Below are 18,550 nucleotides of genomic sequence, written 5' to 3' on the forward strand. Positions count from 1 at the left end.
ACTTCGCGTACAATAATCTTCGTTCGGAATATCACGTCGTGATACACCGTGAAGATTTCTCGACGTTTGGCGAGCTTTATCGGCTCGTACGAGACTATGATCGACCAAGGCGCCGGATGCAACCTCGCACCCCGGTTACGCCAAACGAAAGCGTAATGCCAGAACTGGCGTACCAACCCGATCGATACATGCAGCGTACCCCAACCAAGACGACGAGAGCGCAGGTGGCGGCGGTTGATGACGTTTCGTCCCCACCAAAACCACCAAAATCGCCGAATTCGTCCCGGAAGAAAGGGAAACCCGCGAAGGCCCAATTGATCCCACCACCAGCTGTAGAGGATCCCCCTCCAGCGCAACAGGTGGCCGCGTTGAATGCTTCGGCAACCGCGTTCGTACCACGTGATAGGACGGGCCAGCCACGACCATTTACGATCAATCCCGCACTCCGAGGGTGCTGCTTTAATTGTGGCCAACCAGGTCATCTCCGAGCAGCTTGTCCGAGCCCTCCTCGAACCGGTTACTGCTGGACTTGTGGTTCAGCAGATTGTACGACAGTTGGGTGCCCTGGTTGCACTCGCTGGCAGCAACGTCGGGCTGCGTCGCCGGGAAACGCTCCCCGGGGACAGAAATAAACGATCCACCGCTGATCTCCGTCGAAATTGGGATCGAAATTCCGGTTAAAGAGGTTGCCGCTGCGGCTGCTTTGCCTCTACCGGACATCTTCGACATCGAAATCGAGCCTTTTGGCACTGCGAACCAGACTTCCGACGCTAGACACCCCGAATCGTACGTACATCGACCCGTAACCGTACCGAATTTTGAACCCGTTGACCCGAATCGAACCTGTCGACCCGTAACCGAACCGAACGACCCCTTTCGATCAATGCATCAATGCAATGTATGCGCATCTACTGAACGGCTATGGCGCTGTCGTCAGTGTAAGAATGCGTATTATTGCTCGAAAGAACACCAAGCTGAGGATTGGCCTGTTCACCTCTTCATTTGCGCACCGCCGGACGAACGAACCCGAATATTTCGAGAGCTTGCTGAGGAAGTCTGTCCGACGAAGACTGACGGGAATGACCGACGACCGTTCGTGGACGTTCATATTGGAGAACGCACGATTAAAGCGCTGTTAGATACCGGAGCGTCCGTGACGTGTATCAAGGAAGTCGACGAGCGTAATTGGGTCTACGGACTAGGCGCTCGCGTCCGACCCACGAACAAAAAGACCGCTGCCGTAGCTGACGGATCAGTCATGTCGATACATGCTTTAGTTACCTTGCCGCTCGTGATTAACAACGAGATGCGATCCGTCGAAGTCCGAGTAATCCCGAAACTGAATTACGATATGATTCTCGGCATGGATGCTATTGCCGCCTTCAAGATCTGTTACGATGGACAGACCGGACGCTGGTGGACGAAACGAACCAACGAGCTGTACGATTGGAACTTAAAAACGTACCTTGATGGAAGGGACGTCGCGGCAATCGTCGAAATTACGCCTGAGCAACAAAATGCTCTCGATGAATTGCTCGCTCGTAAACTGCCATCAGTGAAATACACTGGTGAAACGACATTTACGAATTTGATGACTCATACGATTGATGTACAAGGCCACGACCCGATTCGACAACGCAACTACCCGACGTCACCGATTATCGAGTCCGAGATGTGCCGTCAAGTAGACGAACTGCTTGCTGCGGGCATCATTGAGCCATCGACGAGCGCCTGGTGCAATCCAGTAATCATGGTAAAGAAAGCAACCGGCGAATATCGGATGTGCTTGGATTTTCGACGACTGAACGCCATTTCGAAACCGTGCGCATACCCGTTACCTTTGATGACTTGGATTCTTGATCAACTGAGCGGAGCTAAATTTATTTCTAAGATCGATCTGAAACACGCGTATCACCAAGTAAAATTAGACCCCGCAAGTCGCGAATACACCGCGTTCTGCGTTCCAGGCCGGGGTATGTTCCAATACGTTGGCATGTCATTTGGGTTGGCTGGAGCTCCACCGCATTTCCAACGACTCATAGACAAAATGTTAGGAGGATGACGCGGACTTAAGGTCTTTGGCTATCTGGACGATTTGATTGTCGTCACGGAAACCTTCGAAGAGCACGTGGATGCTCTGAACGAAGTGTTCGATGCCTTGAACGATGCAAATTTAAAAATTAACGTTGACAAATGCGAATTTTGCACGGACGAGGTCCGTTATCTAGGTTACCGCGTAAACGAACAGGGCCTGCTTGTCGATCCAGATCGGGTAAAACCGATGCTGGACTTCCCGAGACCGAGGAACATGAAACAAGTGCGACGATTTCTTGGGATGGCGTCGTGGTATCGACGTTTTATTCCTGACTTTGCGACTATTGCCGAACCGTTGACGAGACTGACGAGTAAGAAAGTCCGTTGGACTTGGACTGCCGAACAAGACGCTGCATTCGAAGCCCTGAAAGTGGCGTTGGCCACGGCTCCAGTGTTATCGTGTCCTGATTTTTCGAAGACCTTTGTGTTACAGACTGACGCTAGTGCGACTGGGTTAGGCGCTGTTTTAACGCAAGAACACGAGGGTGGTGAGAAAGTTGTAGCTAACGCGAGTAGGATCATGAATAAGGCCGAAAGGAACTATTCAGCAACAGAGCGTGAATGCTTAGCCGTATTATGGGCATGCGAACATTTTCGCCGATATTTAGAAGGCTATCGCTTCAAAGTGATCACGGATCACAGTAGTCTTCGTTGGCTGCGTGATCTAAAAAGTAAGACGCCTCGGCTAAGCCGATGGGCGATGCGATTAGCTGAATATCAATTTCCGATCGAGTATCGTAAGGGCTCGTTAAACGATGTCCCCGATGCCGTGTCCCGAATGTTCGAACGCGACGAATTCGACACCGACGATGATATCGGCGTGGTCGACGAAGAACCTGAACCTGGTGATGTACCAGTTGCTGAGTTGGTTGATGACTGGTACACACGACGCAAACGAGACGTATTGGATAACCCGAGACGATGGAAAGGACTCGCCCTCGAGTCGAGGAGGACCGCCTGTACCGCTTTAAGCCGAATCGAATGATCGCGCAGGTCGTCGAGGACCTGGACGCCTGGAAACTAGTTCCACCAAAAGCCGCGCATTGGGGCATAATCGCCGAGAACCACGATCCACCTGAAGCTGGTCATTTAGGAGTCGAGAAAACGGCTAATCGAGTCGCAGTCGACTATTATTGGCCAGGAGTGGACGAAGACGTGCGTAAATACGTCGCTGAATGTCCCGTCTGCCAGACTGCGAAGGTTTCGCAGCAACTACCCGCTGGACTAATGTGTCGACGAACCGTTCATACGCCTTGGACAGTTGTCGCCGCCGATTGTATGGAATTCCCGGCCAGTAAGAACCAATTCAAGTACATGGTCGTATTTCAAGACCTGTTCACAAAATGGATTGAACTATGCCCGATTAGGAAAGCTGATGGACCAACGATCATTCGAGAATTTGATAAATTGATTGTACATCGTTTCCGTTGTCCCGAAGTGTTGCTGACCGACAACGGTACTGAATTTGCGAACAAATTGATGGAGGAAGTCGCGTGCGCGTATGGAATCCATCACTCCCGAACACCACCGTACCACGCCCAAGCGAACCCTGTCGAACGTGTCAATCGAGTTTTGAAGACGATGATTATTTCGTACGTCGATTTAGATCACCGACTTTGGGACGAACATGTCCACGAATTTCGACACGCGTACAATACCGCTGTTCACAGCTCGTCACACGTATCTCCGGCCATGCTGAATTATGGTTGGCAACCCAGACCGCCGAAATACTACCGAAAACTGGTTGAAGGTGACATCGACATCCCCTGCCCTGACACAACCGCTTGGGAGAACCGTCTGACTCGACTGACTCAACTTCACGACCTGGTAGCCGACAATTTAGGGCGTAGTTTCGAACGCCAGGCCCGCTATTATAATCGTCATCATCGAGATGAGCGCTTCGCCGTCGGGGATGTAGTCCGAGTTAGACAATACGTGTTGTCCCGAGGTGCCGATCGTTTCTCGTCGAAACTCGCGCGTAAATATTCCGAAGAGACGTATACTGTTTCTAATGTAATCTCACTGGTCGTTTACGAATTAATTGACCAAAATGGTCGACCAACTGGTCGCCAACATGTTAAAGCGTTGCGACTCGTACGTGCACCTGTAAACTCCGCCGAATCAGACGATTGAAATTGAAGCTCGAGGACTCCCTGTATTTGTATTATCGGGCATGTTCTATGTGTGTGATTGTACCCATTGCAGGAGGTCCAACTACGAAGCCAGGCAGTACGCCCAGCTCGCCTCTGTGCTCACTGCAGCCAACGAGAGTTCTACTTCGAGGAATGCTCTCGATGTAAGCCCACCATAATTGGTTTGCCGCCTCGAACCGGCGATTTCCGCCACGGACGCCACTAGCCATTGCCGAACAGGCGTTGGCAGCCGATACGTCGGCCAAAGATGTTTTTTTTGTTTCTTGTGTGTGTTGATTTTTTTTTATTTAGTTTTTTTAGATACGCCGTTGCGTTTTGCCGTCGCCGAGCGACACCTGATCTCTGCCGCCCAAGAAGGGGGCACGTACTGAGTTTTTTTTTATTATTATTTTTACGCCGTGCATTCCTTTGTGCTCGATAGTCGCTGCTGCGACTTGCTATTAGTAGCTTAAGTGAACGTGCCGCAGAGCGGAGTAACTATATTGTATTCTATGATAAATTTGTCAGTTATGATGTAATTTCGATCCTTAATTGTTGCAACCTAACCTTTACATCAGGTGGTGGGACCAATGGTACCGATTAAGCGACCCTTGTGGCTCCCAGTCGACGTCTGGGGGAGGGTGTTGTGACATGAGAAAATTTTCTAAAATTTGAAATTCCGAGTTTAACAATTATTAGGTTGGCTAAGCTGAGGAAAAGCAGAGATTCGACGCGCCTGTGTCGCCCCAAGCAGCCTCCCGATCAGAATGACAAGCTCGAGGTAAACTTAGTAAAAGAAAACGCGCCGAATTTAAATTAAAAATTCAAATAAAAAGAATACCGGAATGAGTGTGAACTATTGTTGAATGCATGAGTGAGTGAGACTAGACTATAGCGATCAGACGACCCGCGAATTTCTACGAGCCATCAACGATCAACGTGACATCTGGCCGCGAGGATAGAACGACGAGAAAATTTGAATGGACCAATGACGACGGAGAGCGATCAACAACAAGTATGCGAGGCGCCATCTGAACACGAGGCTGATCACTAATCGAAATATCGACCAATCATCGATCGCAACGGAATACCCGACGCATCCCGTAATACAACGGCCGGCTAGAAGAAGCTGTGAGCTGATTGGATGCGAGTTTTTGGAACGAACCGAAAAGAAAAAGAGCATGGGTTGCCGAGGAGGCAGCCATATTAACAATGAATTCTGATCTGGACGCCGTGACTGTGGTATCGTACAGTTCTCTTTTTGATTATTTTTGCTGTTTAATTTTTTTTTTAAATTTGTCGCTGACGTGAGTACAATTGTGTACATTATTGTGAAATATTTCGCCGAATTGTTTTGGACACTACGACCCCGGACACGCCATTGCCGAGATACCGACGCTCTTCCGTCAGTTTTGCCGCCAACTTCGCCTACTTAGCCCGCATCGCCCGGGACGTCTACGGTAGCTGCAGGGTAAGTCTGGTCGCTGTCTTTATTAGCCCCAGGGTGTCATCACCGCGAATTTCGTCGTGTTAAAATAATTTGTTTATAATTCGAGTTGCACGGAATTAAATAAATTCCGTGCGGTATTTTTGAAGCTTAGTGACGACACTCTGCGGCACGGTACCGTTGAGTCACGTGTTTGTGTGTGTGGAATTTTTGGTCGGGATTATAAGTACTGTTTACCTACCTCGAGCTTCAAATACCCGACAAAGCGTCTTAGTAAATTGCTTTGTAAACTAAGTTGACTAATTCGAATACTTCGCATAATTTGTTTTTTTTTCTTGTCATTGTTGAACCATTTGGCGATTTGAAGTATTTTGGATAATTTTGAGATCCTTATTAAATTTGGCCATTGAAATTTTTGATAAAATTTTGAGATTGAAATTTTTGATAAAATTTTGCGATTGAAATAATTATTTCCTTTTAATTTTTGAATTAATTATTTGTTTTAAAAATTTTTTGAATAGATTTGGCGAGTGAGTTAATTATTTGTTTTGAAAATTTGGAATAAATTTTGCTAGTTGACTTAATTATTTGTTTTAAAAATTTTTTGAATAAATTTGGCGAGTTGAATTATTTATTTGTTTCGAAGATTTTTGAATAATTTCGGCGAGTTGAATTAATTAATATTTCTTTTTTTATTTTGTTAAAAGAAAAGACTTTGTAATTTTTTTTGGTTACTCGAATATTTTTTTTTGTGTAATTTGTTTTATTTTGAAATGTTGAATCATTGCGTTAGTACTAGTTTTGCGTTAGAATTATTTTTGCGTTAAAATAATTTTTCTTATTAATGCGACATTGCTGACAGAATATATTTGTTGTTGAATAAACCGTTGTTGGATTAGAATTGCACGCCTCAATTATTTTTTTTAATTGTTGTTGCTCTGATTAACCGATCCTATCGTCCAATTTCGATTTCTTTGTCCGTCGATTGCCGTTATTCGATTTTTGAATCTCTTCAACACCGACCCGCCGCCCAACGAAGATCAACAGCGAGATCGACCCGTGGAACATTGAGTTCCTGGCGCCCAACCAAATCTACGAACCAGGTAGGCCAATTAATTTTGTTGATCTGATCCGGTCCTGTCGACGCCAGTGCCGGAAAAGGCATCACAATATATATATATATATATATATATATATATATATATATATATATATATATATATATATATATATATATATATATATATATATAAAGGACAAAAGGTTTAACTGAGAAATAGATTCAGGTAGACGGAGAATCCCTAATGTCTTTTGTTTGACTAGACCCAACCGAACCAGTTTGGAGGCCGGGTCAGTAAAATGTCTATAGCTCCGAAAATAATTAAAATTTTCAAAAATCCTCTCGTAGACATATTCTTAAATAGTTAAACTTTGAAAATATAGAAAAAAAAATCGATTTTTTTGAAATTCTACACTAGAATACCCCCTTAAAACATATATTTCTGTCTTTTACTAACGCATAAGAACTTATAAAAAGATCTCAAAATTTCTAGAATGGTCTAGAAAGTTCCAAAATATGTAAAATGGTTATAATTGATCTAGAATGTTCCACATATATCTGGAATGATTTAGAAATTTCTCGAATAAGTGCAAAATATTTTAATCGATATAGAATGTTTAAAAAAGTTCTAGAAATTTTTAGATTGATCTGAAAAGTCTCATAATATCGAAAATAGATATCTATAATATCTATGTTAAAAAATGTATCCTTATATATTTTTGATACCATTTTTATCACAATGTATATATTTTAACCCGATCAACGCCGGATTATGCTGTAAGTTTAATATAAATGATTATTTTGTAGTCTTTTTCATCTGAAAAGTACTATCCAAGTGCAATACAAATATTAGATTTGCAATATTATTCAGCTACCGTCATGAAAATATACTTAAAAAAAACAATTTATTATAAAATATAAAAAACATATTTTTTATGCAGCAAAAATATATTAAAATTATAAAAAAAATATATATAAATTATGTGGAAAAATATATTTTTGATAGCTAACTCTCAGCCGATTTTCGTATATATTTTATATATTTTAAATGTATTTTAAATATATCTTAGAATGTATAAAAATACATGATTGAAACTAAAAAGTATTTATAAAGAAAATATATTCAAAATATATAAAAAATATAATTATGAAAATATAAAAAATATTACGTTTCAGTCCGTTTTGAGCCCTCAGAACTAAAAAATCTATTAGTTTTTTATATTTTTATAATTATATTTTGTGTATATTTCAAATTCACTTTTGGTATCTTTTTTATATCATCATACCAATATTTTTTATACATTCTACGATATATTTGTAATATATTAAAAATAGATTGAAAATATATAAAATATATACGAAAATCAGTCGAAAATTAGCTATTGAAAATATATTTTTAACTTCCTGCTAAGAAAATTCAAAATTTTCAAAAATGGGGAAGTTATTGTTTTTACCCTGTTTTTCGAAAATCGAGTTTTCTTCAGATCTCGACGTTTTGAGGTCCTAGGAAGCTTCCCTGACTATTCCCACGATGGTGTCTATATGTGTGTGTGTGTGTGTGTGTGTGTGTGTGTGTGTGTGTTTTTTTTTTTTTTTTTTTTTTTAGGGGGAGAATTCTTTTTACGGATTCTAGGCATAGCTGTTTGGCCTGGATATGTGGCGACTCGACGCAGCGTCATACTAAAACTCGACAGTAACGCCCCTACCCACTAAACCCTAAACCCCTTTTCCTTCTTTCCTCTAATCCCTCATGGAAACCGCCATCAGGCATTACTTTGTGAAGGGAGGATCTAGCTACTGCTCTTCCTTCTGGTGGCTAAGGTGTTAACTACCTTCCTGCTATCTTCTGCTATTCGCTCTTTTTCTTTCGGTGGAACGCAAGTCTTTAAGGACTTCTGTTGCAAACGTGTTGGTAGCGTTCCAGACAGCTTCTGATGACAGCATTGCTGCTACTATTGTCTCTGGTTGGATTTTCCTCTTCAGGATATTCTCCAGCTCATCTCGCTGTGGGTAAAAACGTGGGCACTCAAAGAAAACGTGCTCTGCATCTTCATTGACTCCTGAGCAGGACGGGCACTCCGGGGAATCATCATGCTTGAAGCGGTGGAGATACGCCAAGAAACAGCCGTGTCCTGATAACATCTGTGTAAGATAATAGTTGACCTCACCGTGACTCCGGTTCAGCCAAACGTTGATCCTTGGTATGAGACGATGCGTCCACCTACCCTTCACTGTGGCATCCCACTGTAGTTGCCATCTACTTATGCTCCTCTGCCGCTCTTCTGTTCCAAGCTCCCCAGCGATTAGTGTGGTCGACTTCTTTCGTTGGTAAAGGATCCGTCTTTCCTCAGCTAAGACTCTGAGAGGCAAAGTTCCGGAGATGACACACACTGCTTCCATAGATATTGTGCGGAAGGCACTTGCTACTCTTAAGGCACTCAGACGGTAGACTGGTCCAGCCTTTCTCCATGATTCTTGCTTTTCTAGTGCGTCCGCCCATATAGATATTCCGTAAGTGAGCACTGATGTGACTACAGATGATAATAGTAGTCTTCTGCTCTGCTTTGGGCCTCCGACGTTTGGCATCAGTCGTGCTAAGCTAGCTACCACTGCTGATGCTTTTGCACTCACGTGTTCGACTTGCTGCTTAAAGTTAAGTCGGGCATCAAGCATCACTCCCAGATATCGGATATGTGGTTGTGATGTGATTTCTTGTTCTCCGACTTTCAGTTTTATGGTCTCTATCACTTTTCTGCTGGTAATAAGCACAGCCTCAGTCTTCTGTTTAGCCAGTTGTAGATTCATTGAATCCATCCACCGGTTAACTTTCTCAAAGGTGATACCGAACATGTGGTTTATCTCATCTAGGTGTTTCGCAACGATTACGACAGCTACATCGTCTGCATATGCAACAAGCTTGACACTTCTTGGAAGAGTCAGTCTCAGCAGGCCATCATACATGACATTCCACAGAAGTGGACGCAGAACAGAACCCTGGGGTACACCTCCGGTAATATCATACTCTTTTGGACCATTGTTCGTGTCGTATCTCAGGATTCTGTCTGTGAAGTAGCTAGCCACTATCCTACGTAGGTATCCTGGTACGTTTTTTTCTTCCAAGGCTTGCATAATGCAGTCCCAGTTGGCGGAGTTGAAGGCATTTTTGATGTCCAGAGTGGCCACCAGGCAGTACTCCTTCGCTCCACCCTTCCATCTGATCCCTTCGATTGCCTCCTTGGCCGTTGCAACAACCAAGTTGATTGCGTCCAGGGTTGATCGTCCTTTCCGAAAACCATACTGGTTGTCTGCCAGGAGTGGATCGACAACTGCTTCTATTCTTTGGTGGATTATACGCTCAAGTATCTTACCTGTCGTGTCTAACATACAAAGTGGTCGATAAGATTACGGTTCTTCTGGTGGCTTTTTCCCTTTTGGAAGTAGTACGAGTCGTTGCTGCTTCCACTTCCGAGGGAAAATCCCTTCCTTGAGGCATTTGTCGTAGACGTCCAGGAACAATGATGGCACTGCTTTTATAGTTGTTTTTAAAGCAATATTGGGGACCCCGTCCAATCCCGGCGCTTTATTGTTCCCTACACGATTACAAGCCTCTATCAGTTCTCCCTCTATGACAGATGGAATGTCATCCATTTCATTCTGCGCTAATAGGTAGTTAAACTTGCTTTGTTCGGGGAACAACGCGTTTACGATCTTCTGTAGGAGTTGAGGACACGTTGGTGATGGCATTAGCTGGTTTTTAAGATGGGTCATGACCACCTTATACGGCCTACCCCACAGATCTCTGTCCACCTCGTTGATGAGCTCCTTCCAGCATTTTTTTTTGCTATCTTTGATGGCTTTGTTCAGGGATCGACGGGCTTTTTTGTACTCTGCGACCAGCTCCACAGAGTTAGGTCATCGGTAGCCACGCTGAGATATTCTTTTCTTCTGATGACACTCTTTACGAAGGGCGCTGATGTGGTCGTTCCACCAGTGAACCGAAGGTCTTGTGTTTATGCCATGTCTACGAGACATACTGGCGTCACACGCCTGGGTCACTCTTTTCATCAGGTCCTTGGTCTTCTCTTCTGCGCAGCCCGCGATAATCTGGTCACTATTGAGAGCTACTAACAATGCCCTTGGGTCAAGAGTTTTTACCTTCCAACCAATGGTGTTACGTTGCTTTTTAGGTCTTCTCGGGCTCTGGGCGTTTAATATTTCCCAGAGAATCGCGTTGTGGTCGCTGGCTGTGTAGGTATCCATCACCTTCCAGTTGATATTACCTCTGGTGAGGCTGCCACTGACGAAAGTGAGATCCACAATAGAACTTGTGTCTCCTTTGGTGTAGGTTGGTGTGTCACCATTGTTGAGCAGTACTACATCTAATGTAGAAAAGGCTTCTAGTAATTCCTTTCCTCGCGCGTTTGTATTCTTGCTACCCCAGTCTACTGCCCAGGCGTTGAAGTCCCCAGCTATTGCCACTGGGTGGTAATGCTTCGCGTCCTCGGTAAGTCGATCCAGGAACGCGGTGAATTCGACAGTAGAGAGGCTAGGTGGTGTGTGTGTGTGTGTGTGTGTGTTTGTGTGTGTGTGTGTGTGTGTTTGTGTGTGTGTGTGTGTGTGTGTGTGTGTGTGTGTGTGTGTGTGTGTGTGTGTAAACCTCTCATAAATTTGAACGGCTTAACTGATTTGATCGCGGTTGGTGCCATTCGAAAGGGTTTGACTGAACTTAGATTTTAAACACAAGTTGAACCGATTCGAACTGATAGATTTAGAGAAATCTTAAAAAAACGGCGAAAAAGAATTTTTTTAAATGTGGTTTTTTTTTAATAACCTTTAAACGGCTCGACCGATCAATTCAAAAAACGTATCAGCTCTGAACATGAAAAAACCACGTTGATCGTCGCCAAGCCGATCACAATCGGTTAATTCGTTCGCGAGTTATTGTTGACGAAAGAAATCGAAAAAAAGTGTTTATTTCGAATTTTACCGAAATTTCTGGCATGATCAATTTGTGTTTGAGAATTTATCATAGAATTTGAAAAACTGCGTCGAATGGCGCCAACCGCGTGAAAATCAATACATTCATTCAAAAGTTATTGCAGTTTGAAAATTCAAAAAATAATGTTTTATCAAACTGCTATGACTTTTGAGCTCGGAGAGCTCAAAACTACACGAAAATTAAATTTTTAAGCTCGAAGAGCTCAAAAACGTAATAAGTGCAATTTTGAGTGTTTAATTACAAAAGTAGCGGGAAGTTGCAGGGATGGTCCTCAGGGTCAACCGTTTTCCTAATTTTTTATACATAATTTATATATTTTTCATATAATTTTAATATATTTTTTTCGCATCAAAAATATATGTTTTTTATATTTTAATATACATTTTTTTAAAGCAAGCTGCAGTATAAACAGCAACAAATTTTTATCATAGTTTTTCCGCGGAAAAATCATTAGTTAAGCTAGCGCGGCCAGTTTTTTTGTGAAACTTGTTTTAAGTTGCACTACTAAAAGCAACAAATTTTTACTACAGTTTTTCCACGGAAAACTCGAGAGTTAAGCTGGCGTGGATATTATTTATTTTGGCATGATTAAAAAAAATCAATTTTTATTTTAAAAATATTTTTCTTCTTAGCATCTTTCAGCAACAAAATAGCAACAAATTGACCCCTATTCGCTTAATCGATCGGTCCATATTCAGTAATTTCCACGCTATCTTAATGTAAAGTTAGCGTGATTGCCGATTTTCTGCGATTGGTTGGAGCAAAAAAATTAATTTTTTGGCAACTAATTAGCAACAAAAAAACAACAAATTTCGGTGTTTTTTTTTTCAATTTCGCTAATTTTACATCGCCATCTTTTTAGACCCCAATATTTACAATCTTCGAACCAGCAGGAAGTATTTTTGGAGTAATTTTCCAGATCAACTGGTTGAAGCTCTCGTTGTTATTTTGTGTGAAACCACCAACACACCGTTCCAGAAGCTCATCCTTACTGAGATTTTCATATATTGGTTTCATAGCAATCAAAACTTCATCTGGTAATGTAGTATACTCACGTTTAAATGATGAAAGAGTATTTGTAGCTGATGCTCGTTGCCAAGCGCACCAAGAGTCTGGACCATTTGGACAGTTATCGTGCTGAGGTTTTTTTATCTGTAGAGCTATAGTGATAATAGGTAGCCCATATAGCGTCTTTCATTTTTTCCGCTGATTTACAGTTTCTTCTTATCGCCAAACCATAGTACACAGTTAATTTGTCTAATAGTTTACTTGTTATTTTACCTTTGCCAGAAAGAGTATTTTTTGTGTTTTTTTACGTTTTACTATTTTTTTCTCAGTTGTTTTCTTTACTAACTCACGCAAACGTGTTCCCATTCTTTTCTGCACGTGTCCATCGCATTCTTTTTTATTGATAACAAATTCTTCACCGTAAGGTTGGGCTTTAAGAAGACCAGAGTAGGTTTATGAGTCCCCATCTCCTATATAATTCACAAACCTCAGTCCATGTTTGACAATCGAGCGTTTAAACATTTTAATAACCGATGAGACTTCCATGTTTCCTGATGCCCCAGTGTGATTGGCGGTGCATTGATTCGTTTTAATGTGTTCTTCTTCCCATTCTTCATATTCTGTAGTGCCTAATTTTTTTTTCCAGCTTTCACTTAACTTACAATAAAAAGATTTCACCAACACATCCAACACTTTTCCCGAATAATATCCTATTAGTGAATTCACACCATATAGTGATGAGAAGCCTCGTTTCTTCCAGGTACCGTCACCGGAAACACTCACATTTGTCGTATCTTGTAAATCGTTTTCAAGACTTGTAAATTGTTTTTCTTCTTGAGCAGCAGATGAGAATAGAGTTCGAGTAACTGTTTCAATACACTCATATATTTTATCAATGTAAAAATCGTATGTAGACTGGTTTAAAAATGAACTGCTTATGTCCATCAAGCCGCAGAATTTCTTGCATCCGGCCAGCCCTAAGCCCAATATTCTCATAACAAAAATGAACCGGCAATTTAGTTCATACATTTTTCCGATTTTTTGACAAAATAAAATATATTTCGGATCACATCGTTCACATTCTACTACGATTTTAAATCCCAGACCAAATTTCGAACATTGCTTAAACTGTACTTTACCATTACACAATTGATCTTCATCTTCATTTTTAATAATGTTAGAACACCGCACAAACGATGAGAGAGTTGAGAAAACCAAGGCAAAATCTATGATTGAATATTGGAGCGTGTACTCTTGTGGCACGTGCTCTTGATCATCACCTTTCAATTTTTTTGCTGAGGTGCTCGTGAAGGAACTATCATCAGTTTCCGGATTTTTACCATTAAAGGACCTTCTCCTTTTTTTTTACACGCTTTATATTAGCTTCACTTGTATGTCAGTTTGTATGTCAGTTTGTCAGTATGTCAGTAACTCTCCGTGGGTAATCTGCGCGCCTGCGGCCTTCCTTGGTTCTGGTAGCCGTTTCTCAGGCTCGCTCTCCGAAATCGAACTCTGATTCCCCGTATTTATAATATTTATAAACAATTATTTTTCATTTAGCTTCACTTGTATGTCAGTATGTCAGTATGTCAGTATGTAACTCTCCGTGGGTAATTTGCGCGCCTGAATATTTTTGATAATCAACAAATAATAGTTTAAAAAAACTAGAAAATCACGCTTTTATAAATAAACCAAACTAAAAAGTAAAAAATAAATAATAGTTTAAAAAAACTAAAAACACGCTTTTTATAGAAAACCAAACTAAAAAATAGAAAATAAATTTAAATTAAGAATAGTGTTAAAAATTTCAATAAATATAAATTGATAATAGTGTAAATAAAAAAAATGTATTTCATTTTAAAAAAAGCGTGGGGTGCTTTTTAAGTTATTATCAAAATGATAATCACTCTACTCATATCTGTCAATAAAATATTTATAACTATTGACACCATGCACCTCACGCTTTTTTTAAAATAAAATACATTTTTTTTATTTACACTATTATTAATTTATATTTATTGAAATTTTTAACACTATTCTTAATTTAAATTTATTTTCTATTTTTTAGTTTGGTTTTCTATAAAAAGCGTGTTTTTAGTTTTTTTAAACTATTATTTATTTCGGTCTATTTTTTCTACGAGCTCCAGAGGCTAACTGTTTTCTTGTAACCTTATGCATTGTTTATCAACTTCACAACTGACACTAGATAACTACTAATAATACCACGTTTTTAATAAATTTTATGATCGAAACTTGGGATAACCTCAAATGAACCTCGTCTTTCAATGAGTATTCACCAAATAAATTATTTCAAACTAGTTGTCCGTAGAAAGTTAAAGTTATATACAACAATGACAGACAAACAATAGACGAGCAGCTGCTTACTATACCTGAGGCGCGCTGACCCTTCTATACCTGACTTGGAGCGCACACCTTCCAAAGGATGTATCTCTGAAACTATTATTCGGATTGACTTGAAAATTTAGGATAATATTCTTGAGATGTTGTGGAAATTATTAAACAAAAAAAAATCGATTTTGAGATCACACTAATCCCATGTAACCCCTTGAAGGAGCAAGAATTTCGCTCTGACAAGGTAATGGTTTTTTATTCATAATGAAAAAAAATATTTTTTTCATTTTTCTCTCAATTCTTTATTAGTAACTTGGTAAACTGATAAAAAAAAAATTATCAAAACGGTAGACCCTGAAAGCAATCCGTGCAACTTCTCGCTAATTTTATACCTAGGTGCTTAAAATTGCACTATTGATGTTTTTGTGCTCTCCGAGATCAAAAATACAATTTATGTGTTACTTAGAGCTCTCTGAGCTTGAAGAGATAGCTTTTCTATGACTTTGAGCTCTTCGAGCTTAAAAGTCTGATAAAAGTTTGATAAAACAGAATTTTTTAAATTTTCAAACCGTAGAAACTTTATAATGAATCAACTGATTTTTACACGGTTGGCAGCATTCGACACAGTTTTTTAAGCATCATAAAGAATCTGTAAGTTTAATTTGATCAAACAAATAATTTCGGAGTAAATCCGGAAAAAAAATTTTCGGTTTTCTTTCGTCAACGATAACTCTCGAACAAATGAACCGACTTTGACCGGTTTGGCGGCGATCGACGTGGTTTTTTGGTGTTAAGAGCTGACTAGTTTTCAGAATCGATCGGTAGAGCTGTTTGAAAGTTATTAAAAAAAATGTCGGAGTTGTGTTAAAAAAATACTTGTTTCCAAATATTTTGTCGAAGATATCTCTCGAACCAATCGAACGATTTTCACGTACTTGACGGCAATCGACGCGATTTTTCAAGCGATAAAAATTATTATTCTTTATCAAAAACGATCCGAATGACTCGATTTTTTAAGTTCAAGGGCAGATTAGTTTTTGAAGTTGATCGATAAAGCCGTTTAAAAGTTATTCCAAAAAAACCACTTTAAAAAAAAATTTTTTTCTTAGTTGTTTTGAGATTTTTCAAAATTTCTCAAAATCTATCAGTCCAAATCGGTTCAAATTGACAGAAAATCTAAGTTCGAGGGAACTCTTGAGAACGCAGCTTGGTAGGTTCTGATCGGTGCAGTCGTTCAAAAGTTATAAGCGAGTCACATAGTCACACAGACAACCACACACACACACACACACACACACACAGACACACACACTCGGGGCAGAAGAGATACTGCTACCGGGCGCGTCTCCCCGAGCGGATGGGAGAACGCTCGCTGTCCTTGGATGACACTTAATCTCTTAGTTGATGAGGTACAGCGGGTAGGAGCCAAGCAAAATAACCAAACAAAATACGCTCCCGTGGACAAAACTCCCCTTTAATGGGTTGGTCACACTAACTGACCTAACAAGACGATCGTTCTCTGCTGTGACCCACTGGGAGTGACCGGAACCTGTATCGTAGTTTCTGACGATGCAGGCCACGGCTGATGTGAGCTTGCTCTACCGAGGTGTAAGTTGCAGCAGTGGATCAGGAGCCAGCCATTTCGGGCCTTGATCAGGAAGTACGCAGTAAGTGTTAGAGATCGGAATCTTCACCGCTCCGAGCGAGTCTAGTCCGTCCGTGTATTCCGGGACTGGCTAAGTGTCGGCTAGGCCTCAGGGAACTGGGGTAGGAGTACTATCTCCGAGGGTACACCCGTTCCTAGTTATGGCAACCCGCTCCACTCCGTACGATGCGCTGGTAAATTAAAAAATATGAGTAATGCACAGGAAACAAACAAGAGTGAAAACGGGCCTCATGCACAGCAAGACGCACTGCTACTTAGTGCAAAGATGAAGAGGACAGATGCGCTGGCACATCTGGAGAAGCTAGTCAGTGGACTGCAGGACTTTCTCCAAACCAAGCAAAATGTCCACAAGGAGATCAAGTCGAAGTCGACGAACATCTGCAGTGCCCTGAGAAGGTTCAAAAAACTGGACCAAGAATGGCAGGAGATCCAACAACAACACGGTAATATCGTGATGAAGACGAGTGTGACAGCGGTTTCACCAGCAAAAGCCGACACGTATGTCGAGGAGATGGACACAGGTGGCGAGGGTGACGTCGAGTCAGTTGTCGAAGACGGAGAGGAAACTGGAACTGATATCAGGCCCGGGAAAAGGAAAGAACGAAATTCCCCAGACTCAATGACCAGCCGTACAAAGAAGAAGAAGGACCTTAAACCAAGTCCCCCGAAAAACGCAGTAACACAGAACGGCGGAAAAAAAGAGGTGAATGAATAGCAAAAAGTCCAGTCAAGGAAGTCCAAGAGAGAGCAAGCAGTAGAAAAGCTCCAGAAGCAACCGCCGAAGGAGTCCAGGCCAGAGCCTAATCGGAAAGAACCGCGCAAACGGATCAGGCCGGACGCACTGATCATCCGCCCCGCAAAGACGGCAAAGTATGCTGAAATTCTGAAGCGAATAAAGCAGGACGTCCCTGACGAACAGGTCCGTACTACAGTGGATAAGATCCAAAGTACTAGGACCGGGAGCTTGCTGATTACGCTTTCGAGGAAGAGCGCTGACCGAGGCCAAGCCTTACAGAAGACCATCGCGGACATCCTCCAAGAAGACGCAAAGGTAATCTGCAAAGGGCCACAGGAAGACGTCGAAATCCGAGATCTTGACGGTACCACAACCAAGGAGGATATTCAGGCTGCCTTGCAAACGGAAATCGGAGAAACCTGCGAGATACCACTAGGGACAATTAAGATTCATAAGGCCTACAGAAGTACTCACACAGCTGTTGTGACACTACCAGCAGCTGCAGCGCGGAAGATATTGACAGGAAGCGGTAAAGTCCGGATCGGCTGGGCCAACTGCCGAATCCGAGCTACGAGGAGACCAATCCAATGTTTCAAGTGCTGGCACTTTGGACATCTTGGATCCCAGTGCAAGAGCAATGTGGATCGGTCTAAGCTATGTATTAGGTGCGGACAAGAGGGACACAAGATTGCTGAATGCAAAAACCCAGCGAAATGTGTATTATGCGCGGATCAAAGTGCGGAGAACTCGGCTCATCATGCCGGCGCATCCAGGTGCCCAGTATTTAAAGAGGCACTCCAGAAGATAACAAACAAATAGACATGAAGATATTGCAGCTAAACCTAAACCATTGCGAAGCTGCACATGATCTGCTTATGCAAACAGCAAGAGAACTAGAGTTAGACTTAGTAATGATAGCAGAGCCATACAGATACCTGAATACCCAGCCTTCGGAATCTGACAGCACCACCAAGGCTGTCATCTGGTCTTGTGGTAAGCATCCCTTCCAGAGTGTAGTTAACAATGATAATGCCGGCTTTGTAGCAGCAACAGTTA

This window comes from Cotesia glomerata, linkage group LG2 (genome assembly GCF_020080835.1).
Source record: "Cotesia glomerata isolate CgM1 linkage group LG2, MPM_Cglom_v2.3, whole genome shotgun sequence".
NCBI lineage: Eukaryota > Metazoa > Arthropoda > Insecta > Hymenoptera > Braconidae > Cotesia > Cotesia glomerata.